The following is a 16,200-nucleotide window of genomic DNA, read 5'->3' on the forward strand; positions in this document are numbered from 1 at the left end:
TTTTGTACATTTTGGAGTTATTTTTGACAATTTGCTTTTCAATTTTCACCCACTATTTGCCTCACTATAAAAATGAGATGTGCTATGATTATACAACTCTTTAGATTGACAGCTGCAGCGAGTGTGCAAGTGGCTCATACAGTCTTTTTTTTCTAATCTATATGAGCGTATCTCTATTAAGTTTTTGCTATATTCATATTAATAAATAACCCTGGGTATAAGTGTTTGCACTAACAAAGGTGCTTGACCTCTCATTTCTGATATTAAATTTTGAGCACCTATAAGCTCTTGAGGATAAATACATTTGACTACACTTCTCTTTGCCAACTTAAAACACAGCCAATATACACTTTTCATAGAATTCTTGCACACCTGTAGATATTTACACCACAAATATGTCTTCTCAACCAATGCACATGAACATCACAAGGTCTCTTCCAGAACTGCTCCACACATCACAATGCATAAGGCACAAAATTTTCATACCGATATGTAAACAGAAAATCTCCAAGGTATTGGTATAATTGTTAGGATTATTGCTATTGCTGTCATGTATGTAGTTGATGATGTGGGGTTTCTAATTGTATGTGACAGTGAGAAGATTACCAGATGTTAAAACCCAGAATGTATTTACAATGAAATAATAAATTAACACTTTCTTAAGAAAGGAATGTGATTTTATTTGTAACGATGAATAAATATGTAGATAAGCTGGCAGGAGATTTGGATGTTCATGCATAAACATTCAACAAGACTAAATGGTTTTCTATCAATTAAAAACCTAGTGTTAATACTTAACAAAGTTTATAAGCACTCAGTTTATGTTACATATTTTTCTAAGATTTATTAAATTGTGCAAATTTTCTTTCACTTCTTTAGGATTTTCAAAAGCTCAGAAATTGAGAAATTGATTTTCATACAATTAATGGATACTTGTCAGATGTATATTAAGCACAGTATTTCTTAAGTCTTTTTACTCCAAATATTATGTCAAAATCTTAAGATTGATCCTTTGTGGGGTTTCATTTCTTTTCAGATCTGTTAGGACTACACTCACCAAAAATACAGAACTTGTATGATCTTTCTCAAGTAAGCATCTAAACTTATTCTATCTTTAAGTGTTCTAATTATTTTCCCTCTCTTTCTGTGTTCCACTCCCTCCTTTTCCTTGTTTTCTCTCTTTATGTATCAGCTTCTTAACACCTCTCAAGGTATTTGTGTTTTTATTTTTAAACAGTGAATTAACACCTATTACTTTTGTTTGTGTACACATACTTAGTTTTGTTCTCAGAGGTTACTGTACTTTGCAAGAGCGACTACCATACATGGTTGGTGATCAAATTTACTGCTACTCTTTCAAAAGGTTTGCTAATGCTGCTTGCCTTCATCATCTAGATCTCTTAATCTTGATCTCAATGTCCTTATATTTCCTTAGGTTCTTCTCCCTATTATCCTAACTTTAACCAAATTAATAAGAGAAACTATCTACCTATCCTTGTCAATCTTCTAGCAACTATTATACTGAGTTCCCTAGTAAATATAACAAGATCTTATTGTTCTGTGTCTAACTAACTTCTAAACAAAAGGTTAGTTCAAAATAGAATCACTCTATTCTAATTTATAGTGAGAATAGATAATGAGATATGAAAGAAATAGGAAGAGACACTAATAGTGGTACGCTGAGAAACTGAAGAAATGAAAACAGAATCACTCCAGTGACGCATGCATCCATGCACTTGCTCAAAATAGAGTTTGCTTTTGTTTCTTTTCTGTGAACTTTAGCATCAGAAGAGAAAAACAATTAAGAGCCAATCTTCTGCTTTAATTACATAAGTTTTTATATAATATTTTCAGTAAATTTTTATAATAATTCCAGGGTAACTCCTTTACTGGTCCCCTTAATACTTTTCTCTTATAGAAATGTTTGAGCCTTTTCAGAATTAATTAGCCCATCATACACTGAGTTTGCAATTAGGGATTCATTGTCCAGCATCTGAATGAATTGTCTTTGTCTACACCCGATCATCCAGTTATCAGACATCATCTTTCATAAATAATCTTTGGAAAACTTAAAGGTTTTACTAACATAATTTCTCCTTTGAGATGACTACAGTGGATATTCTCTTTTTAGGACAACCACACTGGACTTATTCTTCCCTAAACAGACAGCCTTTATTTTGGGATTTATTAAAATGTTTGAAACCTACTCAATAATTTGGGTTTAATCCTAATTTTCATCCATATACACTTCTCTTTTTTTCATAAACAAGCAACAAAAGCAAATTTAAATCACCTTGGGTCAGCCGTTTTTATTTTCACTTTGTCTGATCTCATCTCTTATCTTTTCAGGAAACCTTGATAAATAAATCTCATTCATTCACTTCCCATACTCACACTATATTTATTTATTTTACTTATTTATACACACTTGATTGATCGCCTATCTTACAATTGTAAGAACTATAATATGTTTTACTGCTTATTTATTCAGAAGTGAGTTTTTCTACCTGCACTGGTTCTTAGGGCAGACCTTAGATTCAGCACTTCTACTCTGTGATCCTTCAACAAAGCTTTCCTTCAGCATTCTAAAACTATCAAACTATTTTCTGCCGAGATATCCTTGCCTCTACGATGTCGAAGACAATAAATAGTTCCTACCCTAGCCATGTTTTTCTACATACCATTAATAATCAAGGTTGAAAATGCCTTATTTTAAATATAAATGGTATTAAGAACATTTTAATAACTAGAAATTTTCTAAAATATATTTGATTATTCAAAAAATTCTGTGCTTTCACTAGTTTTCATATAATTATGCCAACCTCTTTACATGTTGTTTCCCCTATAAAATTACATTGCTATGGTGTTACTAAAGTGATAGCTTCAGAATGTTGCTATTCTGACTTGTGCTGAGCTGAACAGACTAGTTTCCCTAAGTATTAGACAAGGAAAATCTAAAATGGGATTCAAGTTGCACTGGAGAAGGTATGGAGAAGGGTGACCAAAATGATAAAGAGGATGGAACAGCTCCCCTATGAGGAAATGCTAAAGAGGTTAGGGCTGTTCATCTTGGAGAAGAGATGGCTGAGGGGGGATAGGATAGAGGTCTTTAAAATCATGAGAGGTCTAGAACAGGTAGATGTGAATCGGTTATTTACTCTTTCGGTTAATAGAAGGTCTAGGGGGCCTTCCATGAAGTTAGCAAGTAGCACATTGAAAAGCAATCGTAGAAAATTGTTTTTCATTCAATGCACAATTAAGCTCTAGAATTTATTGCCAGAGGGATATGGTTAGTGCAGTTAGAGTAGCTGGGTTTAAAAAATGTTTGGATAATTTCTTGGAGGAGAAGTCCATTAACTGCTATTACTGGCATCAGTAGCATGGGATCTACTTAATGTTTGGGTACTTGCCAGGTACTTGTAGCCTGGTCTGGCCACTGTTGGAAGCAGGATGCTGGGCTTATTGACCCTTGGTATGACCCAGTATGGCAATTTCTTATGTTCTGCACTTAAAAATTACAATATACTGAATTTTAAAAATAAAAAATGTATCCAATTTGTTCTCACAGTGATGAAAGATCTGTTGCAATGCTGCTTGCGGGCCTAGTCACAAGCAGCCTTTTACCTGCAACATGGCCCACACGCCGCCGCTGCGGCCGCTGACTGCCTCTCTCTCTCCTCGGCCTGGAGCCGCCGCCACCGCCATCCCTCCTTTGTGGCCTGGAGGCCGCCACCAATGCTGCTTCCTATGTGGCCTGGAGGCCGTCGTCGTTACTGTCATCTTCACAGCCTGGAGGTCGCCACCGATGCTGCTTCTTATGCGGCCTGGAGACAGCAGCCATGGCCGCTCCTTCCATGGCCCAGAGGCCACCGCCGCTGCTGGACCTTCCCACGGCAGGGAGTGCCGCCACTGTTGCTTGCCTTGTGGCAGGGAGCTGCTGACATCTGGGCCTTGCTTCTCGGCATGGATGCTGCCGCTGCTGTCCTTGGTCCTGCCCCTTTCCTAGGCATGTGGCTGCTCCTCTCTTCAACATTTAAAGGGCCCATGGGGGGCAGAGCCCCACGGCCCCATCTGATGATGTTTCCAAGGCATCTTCTCTTCAGCCCTATAAAAAGGGCCTCTCGTCATTCTTTCGTCATTTTTGTAAGGAGCTAGTCTGCTCTTGGATTCTCCATTGTACCAGCTCATGGATCCAGGGGACTTCTGTGATCCATCTTCGCTTCTTATAGACACTCTGTTCCTTGTGGGAGTTCTCTTGTCTTCATTTGTGGTCCCTGGTCCTTTGTCTCCATCTTCGTCTGTACTTCCTGGTCTCTTGTCGGATCCCTTGTCTTCGTCCAGATATCCTTGATGTGCAGTTGTCCTGATGTCTTGGTGTTCAGATGTCCCGGTGTCCTGATGTTCCTGATGCCCAATGTTCCAGTCCTGATCCTGATGTCCTCTTCGCCTGCTCTTCGCCCAGTTTCCAGGTTCCTCTCGTCTATCCTTCCTGACGTGCCTCTGTCATGGTCCGTGATCAGTCCATGGGGGGCTGTGTAGGGCGCTTCGAGGCACAAGGCCTACCTTCACATCTGCAGCACAAGCCTCCGGAAGGCCCTTGTTTTTAATGCTCCTGAATCCGAGTTACGAGTCTTGAATCCTGTTCCCAGTCTTCAGAGTACCTTGTGCCTGCGTCTGTCCATGACCTAGACTCAAGCCGGAACTTGCTCCATTTTCAGCGTGGTCTGTGACCAGGCATGAATGGCTGTGTAGAGCATGCCTCAGAGCAGGCTTCTCCTGAATCTCTGCCATGTCTCTGGATCCATGTCATCACTTCCTCGTTGGAGACTGCACTCAACTCGTACTAGTACCCATATCCTGACTCCTCATCCTTGTCTGAGTATCCTGAGTCCTCATCCTTGTCTGAGTATCCTGAGTCCTCGTCTCCGCTTGAGTATCCTGAGTCCTTGTCCTTGTCTGAGTATCCTGAGTCCTCGTCTTCACCTGAGTTCCCTGAGTCCTTATCCACATCTGAGCATCCTGTGTCTTCATCCACTTCTGAGCATCCTGAATCTTCATCCACGTCTGAGCATCCTGAATCCTTTTCCAAGTTCTAAGTGCCTCGTCTTGTCCAAGTCTCCAAGTACCCATGCCTTATTCCTGTTCTGGTCCCATCACCTGTCCTCGACCTCTGTCTGTCCTGTCGCATCTGCCATTTCCAGGCAGCAGGTCCAAAAGGATTATCGAGTGGCCGAAGGGCTACTTCAGAGACCAGCATTGCGTTGTTGGGTCTCTTCCGATGCATGCAGGTTTGGCAGAGGTCAGGGCCCTTGGTATTCAGCCTGTCTGCCCATGCTTGGAACGGCTTGCCTGCCTCAGTGCTTCCTCGGAGCTCCTCTGCAGTTACACCGAGTTCCAAGGGCACACCAATCTCTCCAGAATCAGGACCGCTCTGGAAGGCCCTTGTTTTTAATGTTCCTGAATCTGAGTTCAGAGTCTTGAATCCTGTTCCCGGTCTTTGGAGTACCTTGTGCCTGCATCTGTCCATGACCTAGACTCAAGCAGGAACGTGCTCCACTTTCAGCATGGTCCACGCCCAGCCATGAGTGGCTTTATAGGGTGTGCTATGGTGCAGGCTTCTCCTGAATCTCTGCCATGACTCTGGATCCAAGTTTTCACTTCCTCGCTGGAGTCTGCTTCACATCCGGCGTGGTCCTTGACCAGTCATGGGTGGCTGTGTAGGGCGAGCTGCAGTGCAGTACTCAACCCGTACTAGTACCCGTATCCTGAGCCTTTTTCCTTGTCTGAATATCCTGAGTCCTCATCTTTGCCTGAGTATCCTGAGCCCTTGTCCTTGTCTGAGTATCCTGAATCCTCGTCTTTGCCTGAGTATCCTGAGTCCTCGTCTTGTCTGAGTATGCTGAGTCCTTGTCTTCGCCTGAGTACCCTAAGTCCTTTTCCACATCTGAGCATCCTGAATCTTGTCCACGTCTGAGCATCTTGAATCCTTGTCCAAGTTCTAAGTTCCTTGTCTTGTACAAGTCTCCAAGTGTCCTCGTCTCCATGTATCCTTGTCTTGTCCAAGTTTCCAAGTACCCATGCCTTATTCCTTTTCCAGTACCATCACTTGTGCTCGACCTCTGTCTGTCCTGTCGCATCTGCCGTTTTGAGTTATGGAGTGGCTGGAGGGCTACCCCAGAGACCAGCATTGCGTTGTTGGGTTTCTTCCGATGCATGCATGTTCGGCAGAGGTCAGGGCCCTTGGTCTTCAGCCTGTCCGCCAGTGCTCGGACACATCTTGCCTGACTTGGCATTTTCTTGGAGCACCTCTGCAGTTGCACCATGGTCCAAGGGCACACCAATCTCCCTGGAATCGGGACCACTCCCTAGCGCTCCCGCAACAAGATCGACAATGATATTTAATTACACCCTGAGACAATCTAAATTCTTTTAAAACCAGTTGGGAATACTAATCCCCAAATTTTAAAATCTGTCACATTTGTATTGAAAAAAAATAGGAGTCCCCAGCACTTCCTTTGATGTTCCCATACCTTAATTAATTTTGTGGTGAATGAGTTTGTTTTTTGGCCCAAAACAAAGCTGCGGAAAACAGGATAAATTTGCCATTCAAAATACATTTTTCCAATGTGGCAAGGACGTGTCAGAGGTCCCTTACCTCTACCCAGATGTCTCCTAAGTTTAATTTTATTTATTTCTCTGTTTTCTATGTTTTCATTAATCATGGCACTGAATTTGTTAAAACCTGTCCAGAGCTTTAAAAATTCACTGTGGCTCTCCTACCCAATATTGAACTGAGCTTTATTTTATTTCTACATATTTTTAGCTTTTTAAAACTTTAAGCTATTTGGTGACTGAAATCCAGAACCTCCAGGGTAGCATTCTCTGAAATTTCTCCCTGTTCCATGTGCAGGTCCTCTGAAGCAGGCAGAGCTTCGGAGTCTCAATGCTTGGATGAGATGATAGTACAAGGAAGAGGGATTCAGTTTTTTAAGGAACTGGGGTACCTTTTGGGAAAGGGGGAGTCTTTTCCGAAAGGACAGCCTCCACCTTAACCAGGGTAGAAACAGGCTGTTGGGGATAACTTTAAAAAGGAGATAGAGCAGATTTTAAAAGAGAACAAAGGGGGAAAGCCGCCAGTTAATCAGCAGCACATGGTTTGGAGGGAGGTATCTTCGAAGGATACCAATGAAGCAGGAGAGAGAGGGCATCCCAACAGAGAGGTTTCTGTAAAAGCAAAAGTAGTCCATTTGCCTATAAGTAAAGAATCACATGAGCTTAAAGATTCCAAATTATCCGTGTCAACGAAAATGAGGCTGATAATACAAATAAAAACCACACTTTGAAATGTCTGTATGCCAATGCTAGAAGTCTAAGAAGTAACTGGGAGAGTTAGAGTGTATAGCAGTAATGATGTGATAGACTTAATTGGCATCTCAGAGATATGGTGGAAGGAGGATAACCAATAGGATAGTGCTATACCAGGATACAAATTATATCACGATGAAAGGGAGGAGCAACATCGTGGGGGGAGGGGGGGCACTTTATGTCCAAGATGGCATAGAGTCCAACAGGATAAAGATCCTGCAAGAGACAATACACAATATAATCTTTATGGGTAGGAATCACAGGTATGTTGGGAAAGTGTATAGTGATAGGAATATTCTACTGTCCACCCGTCCAAAATGATAGAATGGATGATGAAATGTTAAGAGAAATAAGAAAAGCTAACCAAATTGGTAGTACAGTAATAATGGGAGATTTCAATTACCCCAATATTGACTTGGTAAATGTAACATCAGGATATGCTTGAAAGATAAAGTTCCTGGATAGAATAAATTACAGCTTTATGGAGCAATTTATTCAGGAACTGACAAGAGAGGGAGCTATTTTAGATCTAATTCTTAGTGGAGTGCAGGATTTGGTGAGAGAGGTAACAATGGTGGATGCGCTTGGCAATAGTGATCATAACATGATCAAATTTGAAATAATGACTGGAAGGGAGACAATAAGTAAATCCACAGCTCTAGCACTAAACTTTCAAGAGGGAAATTTTGATAAAATGATAAAAATAGAATAAAACTGAAAGATGCAGCTACAAAGGTTAAGCGTGTACAACACATGTGGAAACTGTTAAAAAATACAATCTTAGAAGCACAGGCCAGATGTATTCCATGTATTAAGAAATATGGGAGGAAGGCTAAACAATTGCCAGTATGGTTAAAAGGTGAGGTGAAAGAGGCTATTTTAGCCAAAAGCTCTTCCGAAATAAATTGGAAGAAGGATCCATCTGAAGAAAATAGGAAAAAGCATAAATACTGGAAAGTTAAATGTTAAACATTTAACTTTCAGGCTAAGAAAGAATATGAAAAGAATTTCTCATAGAGGCAAAAACACCTAATAAAAACTTTTTAAAAATATACCCAAAGCAGGAAACTGTTATGTTTTTGTAAGAATGTGAACCCTGGGCTGAGATGAGAGGTGTCTCCGCCCACAGGGAGGAGCCCTGTGAGCCTTACCATCAGCAGTCTCAGTGGCGTGGGACACAGCTAAAAGTAGAGAATGTATTATGAATGAAGGAAAATGTAATGCCCACAGAGTTGGAGATGAAGTAATACAGTCCAGAGCAATGTGGAATACCCAGAGCGAGGCCACCGATGAGAATATCCGGTAGTGACCCACAGAGCGAGATACGCCGGGGATCCTCTCTGATGAGTGTAGGCACCTCAGGAATACAGATCCAGTAGTGGCCTGTAGAGCGGGATATGCCGAGGAGGTCTGTACAGTAGATGTTGAAGAACTGGTAGAGATGCCGGAACTCGGAAGTGGCTCCCGTAGTTGATGTGTCGATAATCTGCAGTGCAGGAAAGCTGAAAAACTTCTACTGAAGAAAGGCGGTAGTGGCCCAAGGTTCGGGGTACACCGCGTGAAGTCCTCAATACAGTTCGTATAGTAGAAGTCAGTAGATGTACTCACAGTAGATGGTTCCTGGCGAGAGAGAGAGACCTGACAAGCAGGTCTAGTAGTACTCAGGCAGATAGGCCGTCTGAGGAGCAGATAGCCGGGAACGCAGGGGAGCCCCCGAGGAGCGGGTACTCAGAGCGTTTAGATGCCAAGACCAAAGTCAGGAACAGGAAGTCCTTGAATGAGGTGGATTCAGCAAGACAGAACTCCTTGCTAACTCGAAGAAGGCAAGGGCCGGTCAGATTAAATACACAGGCGGGTTGATGTCATCGGGAGGGGATGCCCCCGAGGTTCCCGCCATGACATGTTCAAAAGAGGCCCTTGCATGTGCGCCTAAGTAATTCTGGGTCCAAATTGGCGATCGGCAACGCCCATGCTGTCCCGGGAACGCTGGAGATGTTGGCGGGGATTAGCAGAGACCGCCATTCTTCCCAGACTTGACAGAGCAGGGAAAAAAGAGGTGAGCATGAGAGGTCACAGCAATCTGTGACCGACAAGTGTAACAGAAGCGTCTGAGTAGGTCGGTTGGACCTTTAGATGATCGAGGGGTTAAAGGAGATTGACAAACTGAAGATATGCAAATTACCTGGACCATATAGTATATACCCTAGGGTTCTGAAAGTATTCAAAAATGAAATTTCAGACCTATTACAATTTGTAAACTTTCATTATAATTATCTTTTGTACCAGAAGACTGGAAGGTGGCCAATGTAACTCCTATATTTAAAAAGAGCTCCTGAGGTGATCTGAGAAACTAAAGGACCGGTGAGCCTGGCTTCAGTGCTGGAAAAAGTCATGGAAACTATTATAAAGATTAAAATAAAAGAACATATAGATAGACATAGTTTAATGGGACACAGCAAACAAGGATTTACCCAAGGAAGTCTTGGCTCACAAATCTGCTATTATTTTTTTGAAGGGTTAGATAAACATGTGAATAATGGTGAACTGGTAGATGTGACGTATTTTGATTTTCAGAAGGTGTTTGACAAAGTTCCACATGAGAGGCTTCTAAGAAAACTAAAAAGTCATGGGATAAGAGATGATGTCCTTTAATGGATTGCAAACTGGTTACAAGACAGAAAACAGAGAGTAGGATTAAATGGTCAGTTTTCACATTGGAAAAAGAGAAACAGTGGAGTGCCTCAGGGATCTGTACTTGAACCGGTGCTTTTTAATATATTTATAAGTGATCTAGAAAGGGGTAGGATGAGTGAGGTAATCACATTTGCAGATGACACAAAATTATTCAGAGTACTTAAATCATAAGTGGATTGTAATAAATTGCAGGAGGACCTTATGAGAATGGAAGATTGGACATCCATATGGCAAATGAAATATAATGTGGACATGCAAGATGATGCATATAGGGAAAAATAACCCATGCTGTAGTTACACAATGTTAGGTTCCATATTAGGAGTTACCATCCAGGAAAAAGATCTGGGTGTCATAGTTCATATTACATTGAAATTTTTAGCTCAGTGTGCTGAGGAGGTCAAAAAAGCAAACAGAATTTTAGGAATTATTAGGAATGGAATGAAAAATAAAATGAGGATGTCATATTGTCTCTGTATTGCTCCATGGTTAAATTGCAACTTGAATACTGTGTGCAATTCTGGTCGCCACATCTGAAAAAAGATATAGTTCCACTGGAGAAAATATAGAGAAAGGCGATCAAAAATGATAAAGGGCATGGAACGACCCCCCCTATGAGGAAAGTCTAAACAGATTAGCGCTGTTCAGCTTGGAGAAGAGACGGCTGAGGGAGAATATGAATGAGGTCTACAAAATTATGAAAGGACTTGAATGGGTAAATGTGAAACGTTTATTTACTCTTATGGATAATACAAGGAATAGGGGCTCTCTATGAAGTTAGCAAGAAGCACTTTTAAAACAAATCAGAGAAAATTCTTTCACTCAATGCACAATTAAGCTCTGGAATTCATTGCCAGAGAATGTGGTTAAGGAAGATACTGTAGCTTGGTTTTAAAAAGTTTTGTATAAGTTCCTAAAGGAGAAATCCATAAACTGCTATTAATCAATAGGGAATATCCACTGCTTTTTGCCAGCATTAGGAGCATGGGCTCTATTTAATGTTTGGGTACTTGCCAGGCACTTGTGACTTGGATTGGCTACTATTCAAAACAGGATACTGGGTTTGATGGACCCTTGGTCTGACCCAATATGGCATGTCTTATGCTTCTATGTTATGTTCTGTGTTCTTACAATTGTGGCTCAGATAAGTGGGTGCCTGCTGATGTACTTGCTGATGTAAGTGGGTCACAACCTCGTCATCATGATGGGGCTTTTCAAAAGCCCCTGACACTTCAGTACCATGGTGGCACAAAATCTTATAGGCCACCACCACAAATGGAACACTAGTGGCAGCAGCTGCGACCATTCACCATGTTGCTTACTCCAACCTCACCACTCTGTATCTTCTACATCACCACAGGGAGCTTCTCTCTGCTCCTGTGGCCTTTCCCACACTCGCCGCTCATAACCACCAGCAACAGGCCCCTTCATGCTGCCTCAAATTCTCTCTCCCTGGGCACTCTAACTTGCATGCAGCTTTCAGCCACTGGCGGCTCAATGCTCCCTTTTTCTCCCAGGCCACTCTACCTCATGAGATTCACCAAGCCCTCTCAATTCCTGAAGTTTTCACTGAAGCCTGATATTGAAGCTTCGGCCTCACTCTCTCTGGAGCTCGCCTGGACCCCAGCCTGAAAACCTTCACAACCCACAGACCCAAATACCATGACCCAGGTAATTTTTTAAATTCTAAAATTATATTCCCTTTCACACTATCATTCCAGTGGTTGGTCTAGTTTAGAGGTCTTCACCAAGCTTCTTTTGCTGTCCCACCATGCTATTTTTTAGCAAAGTTGTTCCCGGCTCACGGAGATGTTTCTTTTTTTTTTTTTAATGCATGTTGGGAGCAGAAAAGCTGGAGGATTGCCCAGGCCCCACCAGTGTGAGAAGAGGCATCAGGACCAGCTCCTGAGAAAAGCTGCTGGCAGGGAGCCAGATCCCACCAATGTAAGAAGAAGCAGCAGAATGGCATCACTGAAGAAAACTGCAGAAGGGGAGGCCAGGTCCTGCCAGGGTGAGAAGAAACAGTGGAACCGGCCCCCGAGGAAAGTTGCTGGTGGGAAGAACAGGCCCCACCAATGTGAGAAGAGGCTGTAGTGTCAGTTGCTGAAGCACACCACTAATTGGGGGTGAGAGAAGGGAGAGGATGAGAGAGAGGGATGAATGTGAAGAAAGGAAGAGAGGGAAAGGGAGTGAATGAGAGGTATGAGAGTGACCTGACCAGAGAGTGGGGGGGGGGGGGGGAATGAGAGAGAAGGAAATGACTGAGAGAAGTAAGAAAAATGAATGGAGGAGAAGGATGAGAGGGAATGGGATGAATAGAAGTGTGGTGAGAGAATGAGATGGAAGGGAAAGAAGGGAAGGGGTGTGAGAAGGGAGGGGAAGGGAGTGACTGAGAAGGATGGAATGTGAGGCGAAGAGGAATGGGTTATGAGTGGCCTGAAGAGGAGTGGAGGGAATGAGAGGGAGGGGGTAACAAGGGTGTAAGGGAGGGGAAGAGGAGAGGAGAGCGATTAAGTGAATTGACAGGGGAAGGGAATGAGAGGGAAGGAAAATGAGTGATAAGGTCTTTGTGAGAAAGGAATGAATGAAAGAGGAGAGGAGAGGGAAGGAAAGGCTTATGGTGAGTGTGTGGCAAGGGAAGGAAGATGGTGGGGAGGGTTGCACCATACATACACATACACATCTCAGGGGACAGATACAGTGGAAAGGGAAACTATGGCACAGGTTTACCAGGGGTGTGGTTGTTGCGACGTCACTGCCCAACGTCTCCACTACGCCCACCATACCTCTTTGGCGACTCCCTCTTTGCCTGTTGGAAGTTTGGCTGCCGCGGCGTCATCTTGCCGTTCCCCTCTGGTGTCCCCGGACCGGTTAGACGCTGCACGCCGCCATGTTTCCCAGCAGCCTAAGGGCATGCGTGCGGCGCGGCCCCAACTCAAGTACCAGCAGTGGTGAGAACTTCACTGTCATCTTCACCGGATATTTAAGGTCTCTGAATTCGCTAACTAATCGAGTTAGCAAAGGTTTTCCTAGCTTCCTCCAGGTATCACTGCGGATGGGATTCGCTCTCCGCATATCTTACTTCTCTGCCTCCTCGAACTTTACCAGGGGTACCCGCTCCTCGGGGGCCTCGCTTTCTCTTTTACTTTTCAGATCGCAGTCTGGAACCGGCACTCGCTCCTCAAGGGCCCACATTCCCGGACTTGCTACTGAATACCACTTCTGCCAGGAAGTCATTGCTGCCTACAACACCAGTGAGTTACCATCTCTTTCAGAGAGTTCCCTGGAACCAGGTACTCGCTCCTCGAGGGCCTATTCCTTTCCAGCTCCTGAGCTGCTTCTAAGAGACTATTGTGTGAGTGTTACCATCAAGGTTCTGTTCCTGAACTCTGCATACCCTGCCTACTCACTATATTCAGTTTCTCTACAGCTCAGTTATCCAGGATTGCTGTTCCAGTATCTGAGGGACTACAGCCTAGGGATGTGAATCGTTTTCCATATCGTCTTAACGATAGAAATCGTGTGGCAGGGCAAGAAAATCGTCTTAGGCACGATTTTTTAGTTAAAAAATCGTTAAAAATCGTTTTTTCCGATTAGTGCGCACTAACTCGAGTTAGTGCGCACTAACGGGAGTTAGTGCGCACTAACTGGGCGTTAGTGCGCACTAACTGAAAATGATACAATTTGACACTTTTCAGGTCAGTTAAGGTCAGTTTAGGAATGAATATGTATTCCTATTGGCTGCCCTCTTATTTATTCATGTTACCAAGTTTCCTACTGACAGTATATGGGGGATGGGAAATGGAAACAGTTGGTAGCTTGACAAAACAAGTAATGTGATCAGTCAATGTGACTAGAACTTGTGCCCTAACCCTGATACCAGGGGTATTGTGATCTTCCTGCACACAGTGCCCTATCCCTATTAATACCAGGAGTGTTCTGATCTTCCTGCACACAGTGCCCTATCCCTAATTCCAGGGGTGTTGTGATCTTCCTGCACACAGTGCCCTATTCCTGATACTGGGGGTGTTGTGATCTTCCTGCACACAGTGCCCTATTCCTGATACCGGGGGTGTTGTGATCTTCTTGCACACATCCCGATATCAGGGATAGGGCACTGCATGCAGGAAGATCACAACACTCCTGGTATTAATAGGGATAGGGCACTGCATGCAGGAAGATCACAACACTCCTGGTATTAATAGGGATAGGGCACTGCATGCAGGAAGATCACAACACCCCTGGTATCAGGGATAGGGCACTGTGTGCAGGAAGATCACAATACCCCGGAGGAGTGAGGGTCAGGCAGCTCCCCCCTGTCTGTGAAGCCAGCCTCTCACTAGTAATGCAGGGAGGGAGCTGTCTCAGACTTCACCATCCTCCCCCCCCCCCCCCCTTACCCACACACCATTCACTAGCTGGGACATGGGGGAAGTCAGGAGTGAGGGTCAGGCAGCTCCCCCCTGTCTGTGAAGCCAGCCTCTCACTAGTAATGCAGGGAGGGAGCTGTCTCAGACTTCACCATCCACCCCCCCCCCTCACCCACACACCATTCACTAGCTGGGACATGGGGGAAGTCAGGAGTGAGGGACAGGCAGCTCCCCCCTGTCTGTGAAGCCAGCCTCTCACTAGTAATGCAGGGAGGGAGCTGTCTCAGACTTCACCATCCTCCCCCCCCCCCCCCCTCACCCACACACCATTCACTAGCTGGGACATGGGGGAAGTCAGGAGTGAGGGTCAGGCAGCTCCCCCCTGTCTGTGAAGCCAGCCTCTCACTAGTAATGCAGGGAGGGAGCTGTCTCAGACTGGTATCAGGGTTAGGGCACTGTGTGCAGGAAGATCACAACACTCCTGGTATTAATAGGGATAGGGCACTGTAAGAGATGACTGTAATAGATTGAATAAAGATCTGATGTTTCTGCTCTCCTCACACCAAACAAAAACAACACACAAGCAGAGAAGCCCTTCTTACAAAGCTGAGCTAGTGAGTTAAGTAGGAGGAAAAGTAAACATACTGGTGCCAGTGTGGCTACTTAAAAAAATACACTTACCAACAATCAATTACATATATTTGAACTGTGTACAGTTCCAGCCAGGACCACCTTTCTAAAATGCACAGTGATTGGCAAATTCAACATGCACTAGCATTTCAGGTGCCTGCTAACAAAAATAATAAACAAACAAGTTCTAGTCACGTGAGTGCTGATCATTACATTACTTTTTTTGTCAAGCTTCCAACTGTTTCCATTTCACATCCCCCCAACCATATTGGTAACATCAATAGATAAGAGCACAGCCAGCCAATAGGAATACATACATACATATTCATTCCTAAGTGACCTTTACTGACCTGGGAAGTGTGAACACTTTGTTTCATTTTCTGTTGGTGTTCGTTAGTTTCCAGTTCCATTTCCCATCCCCCCAACCATCACCTCAGTGGTAACCTTGGTAATATCAATAGATAAGAGGGCAGCCAGCCAATAGGAACACATATTCATTCCTAACTGACCTTCAGTGACCTGGAAAGTGTTTATTTGTATCATTTTCAGTTAGTGCGCACTAAATCGAGTTAGTGCGCACTAACGGGGAGTCAGTGCGCACTAACTCGAGTTAGTGCGCACTAACACGATTTAACGATTTTTAACGATAAATCGTTAGAATTTCTATTGTATCGTGTTCTATAACGATTTAAGACGATATAAACATTATCGGACGATAATTTTAATCGTTGAAAAACGATTCACATCCCTACTACAGCCCAGCCGGGTGCTTCCAGCTCACTACTGCCAACTCTGGTGGTTCAATATACTGTTTAATAAAAGAACTAGTGTGTGTCTGTCTCCATACTCTGAGCCTGATTGGTGGTCCCTCTCGGAATCTTCCCCCGGGGGCGTGGTCATCTGCCACCGGCCCAAGGATCCACCCACAACTACCACGAACACTAACAGTGGTAGAGCTGCCAAATTCTAAGAAATCTAAATTATTATTACTGGCATTCTACCAGACTCCCTTCTCTTTCCTTGCATTTGAAATCATCAAAAAGCTCAGACATGCATTCCCCCACCTCTGTCTCTGATGACACTTATCACCTCCTCCTGCTCAGCAAACCTCAGACTTTGATGGAGACTGCTTTCTTCCCCCTC

Source organism: Rhinatrema bivittatum, chromosome 3 (genome assembly GCF_901001135.1).
Source record: "Rhinatrema bivittatum chromosome 3, aRhiBiv1.1, whole genome shotgun sequence".
In the NCBI taxonomy this organism is placed as follows: Eukaryota; Metazoa; Chordata; class Amphibia; order Gymnophiona; family Rhinatrematidae; genus Rhinatrema; species Rhinatrema bivittatum.